The sequence below is a fragment of the Schistocerca americana genome, chromosome 7 (assembly GCF_021461395.2).
Source record: "Schistocerca americana isolate TAMUIC-IGC-003095 chromosome 7, iqSchAmer2.1, whole genome shotgun sequence".
In the NCBI taxonomy this organism is placed as follows: Eukaryota; Metazoa; Arthropoda; class Insecta; order Orthoptera; family Acrididae; genus Schistocerca; species Schistocerca americana.
In genome coordinates, this window is record NC_060125.1 from 331,456,943 (window position 1) to 331,472,701 (window position 15,759).

Below are 15,759 nucleotides of genomic sequence, written 5' to 3' on the forward strand. Positions count from 1 at the left end.
CCTGAAATACCTTGGCCTCTCCCTCGACCGACATCTCACCTGGACCCTTCATCTCCAGACCATCCAACAGAAAGCCGATTCCCGCCTCCGCCTTCTGAAACTCCTCTCTGACCGGACATGGGGATTGCATCCTTCTACCATCCTCCACACCTACAAATCCCTCATACGTCCTATCCTCTGTTATGCCAGCGTTGCCTGGATCTCCGCCCCCACTCGCTTTTACAAGGCCCTCCAAATCCTTGAACGCCATGTGCTCCCCCTTGCCTTCCGTATCCGCCTTCCTTCCCCCACACGGCTCCTGTATGAACTGATTCCCTTCCCCCACCTCCTCCTGTTCCTCCAACATCTCCGCATCCTTTACATTGTCCGCAGGCTTGATCCCCCCCACCCTCTGGTTTCCTCCTTCCTCTCCACCCCACGCCCGTTGCCACGCCTCTATCGCTGTATCCCTCCCTCTCTCCACCTCCACACCCTCCATCTCCTTCATCAGGGCAATTTCCAACGCCTCCTCCTCCCATATGACGAACTTCGCCGTGACATCTACCCTTCCTTCCAACTATAACCTGGCCTTGTTCCCCGCCCCCTCCCCAGGGCTCCCTCTTTTCCTCTTCCCTCCTTCTCCCAGAGCGGATTCTTCCTCCTTCCCCCCCCACCCCTGAGACCCTGCACCCCATACTTGCCTCTTTCATTCCCACATCCCTTCCTACACGGCGCTCTTCAGCGCGCCCCCTGCTCATCTCCCCCATCTCTTCCCCTCCCTCCCTTCTTCCAGTCTCCCTCATCTCCGGCCGGAGTGGCCGAGCGGTTAAAGGCGCTACTGTCTGGAACCGCACGACCGCTACGGTCGCAGGTTCGAATCCTGCCTCGGGCATGGATGTGTGTGATGTCCTTAGGTTAGTTAGGTTTAAGTAGTTCTAAGTTCTAGGGGACTTATGACCACAGCAGTTGAGTCCCATAGTCCTCAGAGCCATTTGAACCGGCCACCTCATCTCCTTGCACCTGGCAGATCCTCTGTTTTGATCATCGTCAGTGTGCCACATCAGTGTTGTGTTTAGTGCTGTTTCTCCTGTGCGTCAAGAGGTGTGATTTTAATTGTGTACAGCCTTGAGGTTCGCCGTCAGTGTTTGTTATGTGCTACACCATCCGTCGATAACTTTCATGCTCCAGTCATACTGTGCCTTGTGTTCTTTTAATTGTCGCAGTGTGTGGCTTTTTGTGTATGCTACTTTTAAACAGTTTTAACAGTTTTTTATCTCCATTTTACGGTCACCCCGTTTTTTGTCCATTGCCTTCCATGATGTTCCCCCTTTTTTATATCTATGTTCACCATATTCTCTCCTTTGTTCTTTTTAAATGTTTTCTATTGCTTGTTCTATGTCTTTCGGCTGAAGAGCAGCGCATAAGCTGCTGCCAGCCCGCCCCGATGGGGAATTGAAATACAATAAAGAAAAAAAAAGCCTAGCCCAGCCAGTCTGGTACTCGCTCCGGATTTCGTTTCTATCTCGGCGGTACTGCGTTCTGGTCGTTGCTCGTTGTTGACATTTGCCTGGCTCTGGTTCGGAGTGGATTTACGTCTGGTGTTTTATGTTGTGGTTTCCACAAGCCTCCGTTGTTTATCTCTTCCTCGTTGTGTCGCTCATAGGTGGTCGTGGTCGGTTGTTGTCAGTTGTCGTTGATCTGTCGTCCGACTCCTCCTGTGTTCACCCGGTGGTGCGTGCTCCACCGCCAGCGACATCCCCGCGTGGCGGCTCCGATCCGCAGCCCAAGGCGTTCTCGCTGTTGGTTGTAGTTACAAAATGTTACACATGTCCGTAGCAAGCAGCGAAACATTACAGGTTTCAACATCATGTGTGAGGCGAGATTGAATGTTCATCGTAAAGTAACTTGCGGAGTATAGAGGAAGATGTACAGGATATGTATCACAATGTGAACAAGCGTCAGGACGATACGTCTCGAAATACGCACCAGAAATTTAGAAAAAGCGCATCCCAATGAAACGAATATTATTTTCCATTTTCCATCAAAACCTTGCAGCGATATTCCTCTTTAGCGAACGCTGCGACAAGACCGCCGTAATTCTCGACCACGGGTGCAAGGCTCGCTATATCAACAACTTGCAACTCGCTGATTCCAGGGGTGGTCAGCCTTCTCAGCAAGCGCCAAGCAAGAAAAACAACCTTTTCGTGATTTTGTTTAAGTGATTTCCAGTTCGTGTCAGCAGCAACAATTTTGTGTGCGAACCTTTTACACCGTTAACTAACAGCGGTAAAAAAAAATCAGTACACATTTCGGCAAGACAAGTGTTACCTTGCCCTTGTAAGATGGTAAACCGTTCACTTGTAAAACTTCGTCTTTCTAGAGAAAGCTTGAGCAAACCGAACAGCCGTTTGGCAGTCGGATACCCGTCATATAGAAGTGGCGTGAGTCGACACAGTGATTACGCCTCCGCCGTCTATCTTTTTCTGTCTACCAACTGCAGAAAGTGAAGCTATTCTCCTCTGCCGCTACACAATAGGCAGTTACAAACGTGCAGTCTTCTCCTGATCGGCAGTTTTGTTTGCATCGGTACTCTGACAGCTTACGACTTTTCTCTAGAACTGAGGTATTAAAGGGATGTATATCTGATACGATCAGTTCTCGTGCCTTTAGCTCTGTTGCTCTCACGTAGCCCACAGTTCTAACGAATCCCTCAGTGCCGGCCGCTTACCTTCTACATACATTATTTCATGTTTGCCAAATATAGCACGTGAGCTTTGTGTCTGGAAGTGCTAGGAACATCTAGGGGGAATATCTTTTCAGATTCACTGCACTCGTGCTACAATGGGCGTTTCTCCAAAGTGTGCACTTCTGGTTGTGGCTACCATGTGCGAATCTTCATGACATATTATGATCACCGGTTACTAGTTCCCTTGTCCTTGCAATTTTGTCTACGCTAGTTTTGGCTAAACATAATTTGCTTTTCATTGTGGCCAGTCTATGCTTTCTCCAACATTTGACTGAGTACCTGTTCTACAGAAGTCAACCATTGTTCACTATTGATGTTTCAGTAATGTGTATAACTTTTAAGTATTCCCACACACAGCATTTACACACATGTTGTTTGTTCTGGATAACTAATTAACCTCACCCCACGTCTTCTTGTGGCATGGCACCAGTGATGTCTTCCTTTATACTCGCATAAAGGTTCACATGGTTCAAATGGCTCTGAGCACTATGAGACACAACTGCTGTGGTCATCAGTCCCCTAGAACTTAGAACTACTTAGACCTAACTAACCTAAGGACATCACACACATCCATGCCCGAGGCAGGATTCGAACCTGCGACCATAGCGGTCGTGCGGTTCCGGACTGGAGCGCCTAGATCCGCACGGCCACCGCGGTCGGCACTCGCATAAAGAAACCATAGTATGTCTGGCGCATCGATGATGAAGGTGAGATAATACTCGAGAAGGATAAGTTTCCCGACTAGTCAAAAAATAGACTTCCACAAGGAAGGTTATCGGGAAGTTGTCCATCACTAGGAAAACGTGTCGCATTGAAAGTTGTTTACACAGGAAAATACTGACAAGTTTGATGGTCACAGCTTCATTTTAAAAAGGTGATGATTAACAGTTTTTGACTACTCTTCGTTTTGCACAACAATCACTAACTAATGTTATCCTGTGGTGTTGTGCCTAGATAGTACTGTCACACCAAATGTGGCTACATGAATCGATCCAGTCAAGAATGAGAGCGATCACTGCAATCCGCAACGATGTATGGGAGGCGCTCCTGCAGACCATGCCTCCCTTCCCGATATAGCAGCGCCCTCACGCTGAGGTCAATACAGTGTCGGGATAGCGAGAGCTCTCTCCAGTTCGGGAGCTCAGCTACTGCAGTCAGCATCATAGTATATGACAATCGTGACAATTAATGTTTCTGATGAACTTTTTCTTTTAAATGTGGAACATTGTACTGGAAACGAAGAGTGTTAATCTGTGCATCAAGTCACGCTTTAACAGTCAATAGTAGCTGTAAATTATCAAAAAGTGCTTCAAATAGCTCTGGGACGTAACATCTAAGGTCATCATTCTCCTGGAACTTAGAACTTCTTAAACCTAACTAACCTAGGGGAAATGACACACATCCATGCCCGTGGCAAGGTTCGAACCTACCGCCGTAGCGGTCGCGCGGCTCTAGACTGTAGCGCCTAGAACCGCTATGTGACACTGGCCGGCTGTAAATTATCAAGAAATCCTATGGCAAACATCTGTGTCAAAGTTAAGAAAACTTTTTGTTCGTTTATTTAATAAAATGAATTAATATTTCATACGTTCCAGTTTAATGTACTACCTCAGCAAGCAACCAAAGAACATACTGTTAGTCTGGACTGTTGTATGTATGGTCATAATGTATCCGCTGTGTCATAAACCACCTAGACATAATTCAGACTACGTATGTGTAAATTCCACCTACTGTCACAAAAATTACGTCATTCCAAATAATACACAACGAAATTTTGGACAACGGGGAACTACACTACTGGACTTTAAAATTACTAAACCAAGAAGAAATGCTGATGATAAACGGGTATTCATTGGACAATTATATTATACTAGAACTGACATGTGATTACATTTTCACGTAATTTGGGTGCATAGATCCTGAGAAATCAGTACCCAGAACAACCACCTCTGGCCGTAATAATAGCCTTGATACGACTGGGCATTGAGTCAAACAGAGTTCGGATGGCGTATACAGGTACAGCTGCCAATACATCTTCAACACGATACCATAGTTCATCAAAAGTAGTGACTGGCGTATTGTGACGAGCCAGGTGATCGGCCGCCGTTGACCAGACGCTTTCGATTGGTGAGAGATCTGAAGAATGTGCTGGTCAGGTCATCAGTCGAACATTTTCTGTATCCAGAGAGGCCCGTACAGGGCCTGCAACATGTAATCGTGCATTATCCTGCTGAAATTTAGGTTTCCGCAGGGATCGAATGACGAGTAGAGCCACGGGCCGTAACACATCTGAAACGTAACTTCCACTGTTGAAAGTGCCATCAATGCGAACAAGAGGTGACCGAGACGTGTAATCAATGGTAACCCATACCATCACGCCAGGTGACACGCCAGTATGGCGGTGACGAATTCACGCTTCCAATGTGCGTTCACCGCGATGTAGCCAAACACGAATGCAACCATCATGATGCTGTAAACTGAACCTGGATTCATCCGAATAAATGACTTTTTGCCGTTCGTGCAACCAGGTTCGTCGTTGAGTACACCATCGCAGGCGCTCCTGTCTGTGAAGCAGCGTTATGGGTAACCGCTGCCATCGTCTCCGAGCTGACAGTCCATGCTGCTGCAAATGTCGGCGAACTGATCGTGCAGATGGTTGTTGTGTTGCAAACGTCCCCATCTGTTGACTCAGGGATCGAGACGTAGCTGCACGATCCGTTTCAGCCATGCTAGTGATACGAGGCCGATGGGATCCAGCACGGCGTTCGGTATTATCCTCCTGAACCCACCGATTCCATATTCTGCTAACAGTCATTGGATTTCGACCAACGCGAGCAGCTATGTCGCGCTACGATAAACCGCAATCGCGATAGGCTACAATCCGACCTTTATCAAAGTCGGAAACGTGATGGTACGCAATTCTCCTTCTTACACGAGGCATCACAACTAAGTTTCACCAGGCAACGCCGGTTAACTGCTGTTTGTGTATAAGAAATTGGTTGGAAACTTTCCTCATGTCAGCACGTTGGAGGTGTCGCCACCGGCGCCAACCTTGTGTGAATGCTCTGAAAAGCTAATCATTTGCATATCACAGAATCCTCTACCTGTCGGTTAAATTTCGCGTCTGTCGCACGTCATCTTCGTGGCGTAGCAGTTTCAATGGCCAATAGTGTATATTCAGTTGTTCCAATGCCACAAAAACTTCTGGGTGACACAGAATAACAGGAATGCTTGAAATGAGTAGTCGCAGCCATGGGCAGGTGGCAGCACGGTGGTTTCATGACAGAGACTAAACAGTCCGTCATTTCAATAATCATGGACCAGTAGAACGGGCAACAGCGTGTGTTAGCCATAAAAATGTTTTGTAAAAACAATGATAGCCAGGTAACGGGAGTTTCGACGTTTTTATAATTTACGACTCGTGATGCCGTTGGGTCGAAATATGAAATAAAATGTTGGATTAATAACTTTGAAGAGATTGGATCTGCCCTGAAGAAGAAACCAAGAGGACGACCAAGAAATGTGCGTTCCCCGACAAACATTGATGTTGTATGCGAGTCTGTCTTAGTCAGCCCAGGGTGTTCAATTCGTAAGCAAGCAGCAGTGCTTGGAATATCCCGGGAGACTGTTTGCAGAATTCTTCATCTTCACTTAAAATTTCATCAGTACAAGCTGCAGATTGTGCAACAATTGAAGGACAACGTTTACCGACTGCGATTAGGATTCTGTCAGCAAATGATGACAAAAATAAACAATGACATTGAATGTCTATGAAACTAACTTAGGCTAAGGAGGATGCACACAGACATGCCCGGGGGAGGACTCGAAACTCCGAACTCCGACGGGGGCAGCCACGCGGACAGTGACAAAACCCCCTAGACCGCGCGGCTACCCCTCGCGGCGATGACCGAGGAGGCTCATTTTCATCCCACAGGTTATGTGAATGACCAGAGCTATCGTTACTGGGCAAACACAAATCCTAATGACGTTCATGAGCGCTCTGTACGCTCTAGTAAAGTGACAGTATCGTCTGTTGTTTTATCACATGCAATTATAGGACAGTATTTTTTCGCAAATGAAAAGGGAAACAGATTAATCGTCAGTGGCGATCGTTACGTGGAGATGTTACAAACTTTGGTTACACCTGCACTGAACAACTTTCCAAACGTCCAAGAATCCTGGTGTTAGCGTACAAGCTGTGGCGGGAGATTGGAGCGGCAGTGTCCCGCCGCAGATCAGGTGGCTGCCGGTTGCTACGGGGAAGTGGCGGGTGCCTAGCGATACGCAGCCTTGAAACTACCCGAGGGGAAACTTGGGGCCGTGTTTGTGCGCTTGAAGGAATTTATATTCCAGAGAAAAATTGATAAAAACAAAAGTAAGAGTGACACGGAGGTGCGAGTTGGCACTCATGGACAGAAAAATATGTGAAGCTAAATTATCTAGAGGCACCAGAAAAATATATAATAGTTTAAATGTTATTGTTGTCTCAAGAATTGTAAATTTATGGAAGTTCAAAAACTAATATCTAGGCAATGCTTTAGCCGAATCATTCGAACGAAGCGTTTTCAATGCGGCTAGCACAGCTGCGTAGAGCAATCATAGCAGTTTTAGCAGAAGTGTATAACTTTTGACTGAGAGGTCGGAATATGGGATCGCCGGAGCGAAACTGTGTTTTTGGCAATAAATAAATTGAAAGAGACGAAACTAGTGGTAGCATTCTAAAGTTTAAGGAGGTAGGTATACAGTCCAGTATGTAATTTTATTTCTTTATTTATGTTTAGTATAAAAAATTTGGGAAAAGCAAAGTCACGTCACAGGAACATTATTTCTAAAAAACGGTGGCAGATACAAAAAATTGGACTTTAGATTGTTATTTCCAGGAAGATTTACATGTTTTTCAATGTATCGTACGTGTTTTTGTGTTTATTTTTAGAATATTCGTAATTTTTTGTCAAACATTGTTTTGAATTAAACTGTCGTTTCGAGGGTGCATAGGGCGTCCATCTTTGAGGAGTGTGGAGTGAAGTTTGAGTGACGCTAAGAGCCGAACGTGCCGCCCATCTGGGGTAGTACTGGGTTGGTGGCAACGATCAGGGACAGTTATGTATGTAGCGACGTTTAAAAACGATCAAGTTGAGCGCAATATAGTGATTTAGAACAGCAGACAACAGTGTACTTCGAGAACTGTGCACAGACTGTCGAGTGCCGTGATCACGACATGTGATTTTTATTGTGAAGTGCTGTAGCATAAGCTATGAACAGCCGCCCTTACGTAGAAGCCCCTCAGACTGCATTTTATATGCTCAGTCAATATATTGAAGACTATTCGTGAAAAAATTGAAATAAACTACTTGTTTGGATTATAAATCAACGTGAGTGACTCAATATTTTTAAACTTTTCCTCAATACGTGCCTGCATTGTTATTTTTATATTTTATTTCAGCTTGAAAATTGAGTTTACGGCAGGTGTGAGCTGTCACCCTATGACGAAAAACGTAGCCAAACGTTGAGAGCAGCCACATCTGTGGACCGCTCAATTAAGCTGAGTGTCCAGTGTTGCCATAGCATGTGGGGGCTCAAGCCAAACTATTCCATCTATTGTGCCTAGTTCACTGTACCGTCATACCGGGTTCAACAGGACGGCAATCAATGGCGTATATGCGATAATTGTTTGTCAACCGTATGATCTCACGATTTGGTAACATTTTCTGGCCCCTAGAACGACAGATTTATTCGTTTGTGATTTTTCCTCGACCAACAACCCTGAATGAGTTAAAACAGAGAATTCGGGATGCTGTTCACAGGATCCCAACTGAGATGTTTCAGCGGTCAATGACGAATATCAACGGCAGATTTCACGAATGTATTCGTACAGGAGGACACCATCTAAATGACGTAGTTTTTTTTAAAAAAATATAAATGCCATCAATGTTTCGCAAATGACAAAGTTGTAACATTTCAATTACTATGAATGCAATTTCTTTCCCTCATCATCTCTAGTTTTATTGGATTGTGGAAATGTTCCCGTTTTTCTGTGGCACCCTGTACTCGTGTCCTTTGATGTAAGACGTCTGATGCATAGTGTTTCAAAGGAAAAGAGCTTGTTAAAAATTTGCATAATAGTTGCGGTAACGACAGGGTACATTTAAAAATAGAAGAATTCTTTGGCAATGCGGCAACGTAAAATAGCAGCGAAAACACAATATTTCTGTAATTGCTATTACATGCTACGCGCTAATTTGTTGTAATCGCGGGTGCACGTCGGCGAACAGGCGTGCGGCTGTGTCGAGCCATCGATCGACACTACTCCAGGGGCGGGGCCGTCCTCCCGGTTCGCACTGCTGGGAGACGGCTGCCGATGGTGATGGCGATGGCAAGGCAGCGCATCCCGTTCCCGCTGGCGACCGTATTAAGCGGGACAGCTCATTACCATGGCGGCTAATGGCACGCGGGCAATTCCCCCCGGCCACGGCCAGAATGCAGAATCCATTAGGCCGGGTCAGAGCGCGCCCGCCGCCAGATGGACGCTCAAGTCCTCGCCGAGCGCGGCTTAGCCCGGCTAACTTCCACTGACGAGCCGGACAGCCGCACCTCCGCCGATGCTTCGCTAATAGTCGTAATGGTTCTCGCATCAGCCTGATGCCTGCAACACCGTGGCAAGTTTTGGGTCTCAGGCTCCATTCAGTTCTGGAAGACAACGGCAGAACGTGGAATTCTATGCGCATCGTATATAGTACTTGAGCAGTAATAATTTTGGGTTTCCCAATGTAATATTGAGGTTTTCGTAGGGCTACCATGTGCAAAACAGCACACAGTTCAAGATACTGCGCGCCTGCACTTGTGTGTGTGTGTGTGTGTGTGTGTGTGTGTGTGTGTGTGTTTGCGCGCGCGCGCGTGTGTGTGTGTGTGTGTGTGTGTGTGTGTGTGTGTGTGTGTGTATGTTTGTGTGCGTGTGTGTTTGTTGTACACATCTTAACACAGACTTCTCCTTCTCCTACACTTCATGAACTAAGCATTTTTGTCCGCTCCGGCTTCACAGCTTTCTACGTGTCCGGGGACTCCCCAGGTCTCTTCTTCCCTTCGCCATGTAATCCAACACTGCTTTTGGAAGTCTGATATTTTCTGTTTTAGCAAGTGTCTGATCAGATTCTCTCTGCTCTTTAATATTTTATTATGTACTGATTTTATATTTAATTCTTTACTAATATTTTCATTTCGTATCCAGTCTACTACTGTACATCCTTTAACACTCCGTAAAAATCCCATTTCTGCCGACTGTACTTTTTTTTCGGCACACAGACATCGCTGCCAGCATTGTGGTTAATGTCGTTACTTTATAAAACTAACTTTCATTCCTTTTCTAAATTTGCATTTACTTTTACAGATTCCTTGAATGCTCTCACATAGAGCCTGAAACACGCTCTTTTTATTCAATGTACCTATCATTGTACAAACCTATGTCACAGTCAAGATAGTTAAAAGTCGTTACTTGCTCTAACATGTGGTTTTCGACCACAATCTTTGAGCTGACTGCTTTCTTTCCTCTTAAAGCTACAACTTTTTTTTTATTACCTGAGATTTTAAAATTGTAGGATTTACGTGAATTGTTCAAAATATACATGTATTTCTGTGTCATTAAATTGTGACGTTAATTAATCGTCTGAAAGTAGAAGTGTTCTGGAACAGACTCAGAGAATTTAATTCGTATATCTTCTAGCAATTTTCATCTCTTTTAAATGATGAGAAGTGGTGGTCAAAAATTCACACATGGAAAATATAGGCCAAAAGTAGCTGAAAAGCTCCGGAAACATATATCCGCAAGTCAACCATTGCAAAGGTATCTCGTTAATTCGAGCTGGGAGCCGCGCGGTATAGCTGCGAAGTCTCAGGCGTCCTGTCACGGTCAGAGCGGCTGCCCCTGTCGGAGGTTCAAGTCCTCCTTCGGGCATGGGTGTTTGGGTCGTCCTTAGCGTAAGTTAGTTTAAGTTACATTAAATAGTGTGTAAGCTTAGAGACCGATGACCTCAGCAGTTTAGTCCCATCCTTACCACAAATTTCCATTTCGAGTTGGGACCCAACTGTAAACGCCCCTGATACCGCGGTATTTACGTTGGTATGTCAAGTTTTTGGATAGACTACTTGTGTTTTTACTCAAGCGCAACTACTTGCCTTACGCCCTCCGTGCACTATCCCGTACAGGCCTCACAATCAGTTAAGAACGTGAAAGGACCATAGACAGACGTTACACCGATGACACGCATTTCATGTATGGCAAAGCGAATGACAGTGCACTTGAGGATGCACGATTGTTTGAAGAAGCTATTCCTCTCCGCAGGCAGCGCAACAAGTTTACATTTACCCGGTTACATGAGCGCGTTAGAGAAACCGGGAGTTTCGCACACCATGTACGAGAAGGTCGATCTAGATCCTAAACACCCGATGTTGAGGAAGGCGTGTTACGCATTGTGCACTAACGGCAGATTACTTCAACAATGAGGATTGCAGGAGGGAAATCTGCATTGCAACAACAGTGTACTGCAGTGAACCAGTATTCTGTACACTTTATTTTTAACTACCACAACGGCCACGTTTGGACCTATGTCAATCCTAATGCAACACGTATCACGACGTCAGCAGCGTTATTCCTTGGACCGCTGGGCAGGATTGCTCGAAGACCGCATAATTGTACCACACTTCCTACCACAGAGACTAACCAGACAGCAGTACATGCCGTTTCTGGGGACTGTACTTCCAGATATACGTGATGTTGTATAACTGAACCAAGCCCTGAACAGGTGGTTCATGCATTACGGTGCTCCAGCACATTTTCATTTATAAGTGCATTGGCTTCTATCTCGACCGTATGGTCAACGTTGAATAGGTGAGGATGAACTGTGCCAAGGCCCCCAAGGTCTCCGGATTATATCCCATGGATTTACCAATGTGTGGGTTCATGTCAAAAAGCTGGTCTACTCTACCGATGTCAATTCGCCTGAGGAATTACGCCTGCGGATTGAAGCAGCCTTCCAGCATTTTCAGAATTCCTTAGGATTGCCTGAGAGGATTCGCAACTCATTTCGGATACGAGTTTATTGATGCTTTCAGATGCATGGGAAACATTTCGAACACCTACCTTAACTTTTAGATATGCCATGTGGTTCTTAGACCTGATGAACCGCAACACAAAACAGTCGACATCGACTGATTTGCAGACCCATGTCTATTGGAGCTCTTTAGCTACTTTTGGCCTGTACTTTCCATGTGTGAATTATTGACCAAAGGTTTAGTGATAAGCTGTACACATATATTTGCCGGAACCTCTTCACTCCTTTACTTAGTCAACCACAAAAATTTATGAAATGTTCGGGTTGTGAAAGTAGGATTTTCGAGAAGTTTTGAGTAGAACTCATTACATCGTTCTTGGTGCCGACAACTAGTCGGATTTGAAAGTTGCTAATCACCGACTCATTTTGAAGGATGTAAATAAATCGTAGAAGAAATATGGAGGGCAATCGATGGCATATGTAACAGAGACCATAGGCTAAAGGGAAATAAAACCAAGACCAAGATGATAAGCAAATGAAAAAGAATAACTAGTGGCATGATATTAAAATAAGCAGATACACTATGGACGAAGAAGGCAATGATTACCTGTCCATCCCATCTAGATTGCGCATAAGAGATATGAGGAAGATGACGTAAGCTGATGACATCTGAAGCTTTCTTGTAATGAAATAGCTGAAACCTGTAACTAGAGTGGTACAGTATTGTATGGAAAAAAAACTCGGACCACCGAACTACAGACGGACGTGAAACATTGAATATACAACTGGGGTACGAAATGATGAATAGCTTATTATATTTATTTATGGGTAATTTAATTTTTATCGCGGAGATTGACGTTCTCTGCATTGCATCTGAAATACTATGTAAATTGTTTATTGTATTAAATAATTTTCTGTTGACCTTTCGTATTTTAAAATATTTTTGTGTATACATTCTTCATGTTGATGTAAATTCGGCAATTTAAGAAATGATGACGCTTAGCAACAACATAAGGAATAGATGTTATGGAAAAGCCAGTTTGTTTCTGTTTAAAACGAAAGTGGCTCTCGGGCGTGGAAAAAGCGCGCTACCTAGATCAAACGTGGGAAGTAAATCATACAGTCTGTATGTAGCAGTGATTGAAGCAAAACCATTGTGGAGCAGAAGACGCTTTGCATGCAGATTCGCACAAAATGCCTCTCATGGAGACTGCAGACGGTTTACGGCGTAGCTGTGAGTTGTTGGGTCACTGTATGTAGATTTGACCAACGCCAAGAAGAGAAATTGAGTCCATACAGCAAGAGACTTGCAGGCCTACTGTGGGTAGTGTATCAGCCATAATTGTTCGCCACACCCAAGCCTTAGCTACCAGATAAGACTTTGTTAGTAAATTTACTTTGTACAGCGTGAATCATTAATCAATCATTCTTGAACTTTAAACAAAGTGGTTCACCCTGTTATTTCACCCTAATCATGCACCTATATAGGGTTGCTTCCTGGAGTTTGATGAATCCGAGTATCCTATTTTACATACTTATGAAGTGCCAAGTTATCCTAAAGAGGCACCATTAAATTTTTTTTTGCTTTCTTAACAATTGCAAAATGTTATAGTAAAAGTTTGCATATGTAATATTCAATCAGAGTGTAGCCAAGTTACCAGAATCTGGCAAATGACTATACAGAGTTAGTTCATATAATAATAGCTTTTGAAAGAAAATTCCTCTAAGAAAAATGTTTTCTTGAAGTGTGTGCTTTAGTATCGAGGTAATTTAGTATTAAAGTTTGCTTAATATAAGAAATGCTTTTCTTAAGGTCCTCCCTGGCCAAATTTTTTTTAGCTTCCTTGAAGTTGTCTACAGCGCTTTTTCTCTCTTAAAAACGTAATGTATAAGGTGCAGTAGCTAAAACGAAATTCCAGTGTCTGCACCAACATTATTTACGTGGAGTAGTATTTATTGAAAAACCAAATCAAACAGTAGGGAGAAAGTAGGCAAAATTCATACTTCTGCATTTCCGATATTGCACTGTTTCATTGTCTGGATAGGCTAAAGACCATTAGTGTACATGTTTTAAACCTCTAAATGAACGTGGAACTGAGTTGTCCTAGCTTCAATATAATATTAGTCATAATGTGTTTCAGTTTAACCACTGGGAAAAATCTTAGGGAAAGAATTGAATAATCTGATTTACTTATCCATTAGACACAACAAAAAGTCAAATCCTGTAAAAAGGTAAATCTATTGATTAGTTTTCCTATTAACAGGACTATCCTCCCTAAGTGTGCTTTATTTGGAAAGTAAACTAAAGTTTAGTAACAAGGTTATACGTGGCTTTTCCCGTAACAGGAATATTTGTTCTGTTGGAATATAGTATACGTGACAACATAGGGAAAGATTTTTCCCTTATTTAGGTAAAAGCATACCGCATTACAATAGTAGAGGTAGGGTTATACGTGGCGTCTGGTGACAGGACCTCTAACAGTAGTTATGAGTCAATAAGTAGTTAAGCACAGTTATACAGGGTGATCAAAAAGTCAGTATAAATTAGAAAACTAAATAAATCACGGAATAATGTAGACAGAGAGGTACAAATTGACACACATGCTTAGAATGACATGGAGTATTATTAGAACAAAAAAAAACAAAGTTCACTAAATGTCCGACAGATGGCGCTGGACAGCAAAACTGCTACTGTGATGGGTGAGTGGTATGCCGATATGTTACAGAATCACATCATCCCCAGCCTGGCTGATAAGCACTTGCTGGAACGTACGATGTTTATGTAGGATAGCACTCCACCCCAAATTGCTAGACGCGTGAAAGATCGCTTGTGCGCGTCGTTTGGTGATGATCGTGTACTCAGCCGCCACTTTCGTCATGCTTGGCCTCCCAGGTCCCCAGACCTCAGTCCGTGTGATTATTGGCTTTGGGGTTACCTGAAGTCGCAAGTGTATCGTGATCGACCGACATATCTAGGGATGCTGAAACACAACATCCGACGCCAATGCCCCACCATAACTCCGGACATGCTTTTCAGTGCTGTTCACAACATTATTCTTCGACTACAGCTATTGTTGAGGAATGATGGTGGACATACTGAGCATTTCCTTTAAAGAACATCATGTTTGCTTTGTCTTGCTTTGCTATGCTAATTATTGCTATTCTGATCAGATGAAGCGCCATCTGTCGGACATTTTTTGAACGTTTGTATTTTTTCGGTTCCAATAAAACCCCATGTCATTCCGAGCATGTGTGTCAATTTGTAACTCTCTATCTACATTATTCTGTGATTTATTCAGTTTCCAAATTTATACTGACTTTTTGATCACCCAGTACGTTTTGCAGACAGGTAGGATTCTTTCGGAACAAGTATAAAGGCCTCAGGGGCACCAAATTGTTAAAGCAGTTACGAGAAAGGTACAACAGTATAAATTATTATATACGTGGTTTGAGCAATTATTAACAATAATAAAAGTAAGTATATGCAGTGTAGAGAGGTGAAACAGGATGATAAGAGTGATGACACTCTTGTAAACAGTGATAAGGAGCAGGACAGAGAGGATTTGATCTTATTGATGGAAAAGCACGGAGAAAATATTGACTTGGGCAATGAGAATTCTATGCCGTTAAGCCCATCTCAGATTAAGAAAGAAGTAGATTCAGAGGAGGAAGATAACGAGGTACACAATAATAAACAAAATGAAGAACACCCACTTGATTTGTGTGCATTACTACACAGTTTGCGCACACAGCTGATAGCACAAAACAAGAACATTTCAATTTTAAGCGAACAAATGTTAGCACAAAAGAAGAACTTGCAGGCTTGTAGAGAAAAATTTGAAAGTCTAAATAAAATTAGTCAGGAACCGATTAAAGTTACTAAAAGTCTATCTCAAAAGTAGGAAACATAGTCTAAAAGACTGACAGTATAAATGAAAAACTTATGAAACAGAATGAACAAATAGAAAGGAATAACCAAAGGTTCGAAAA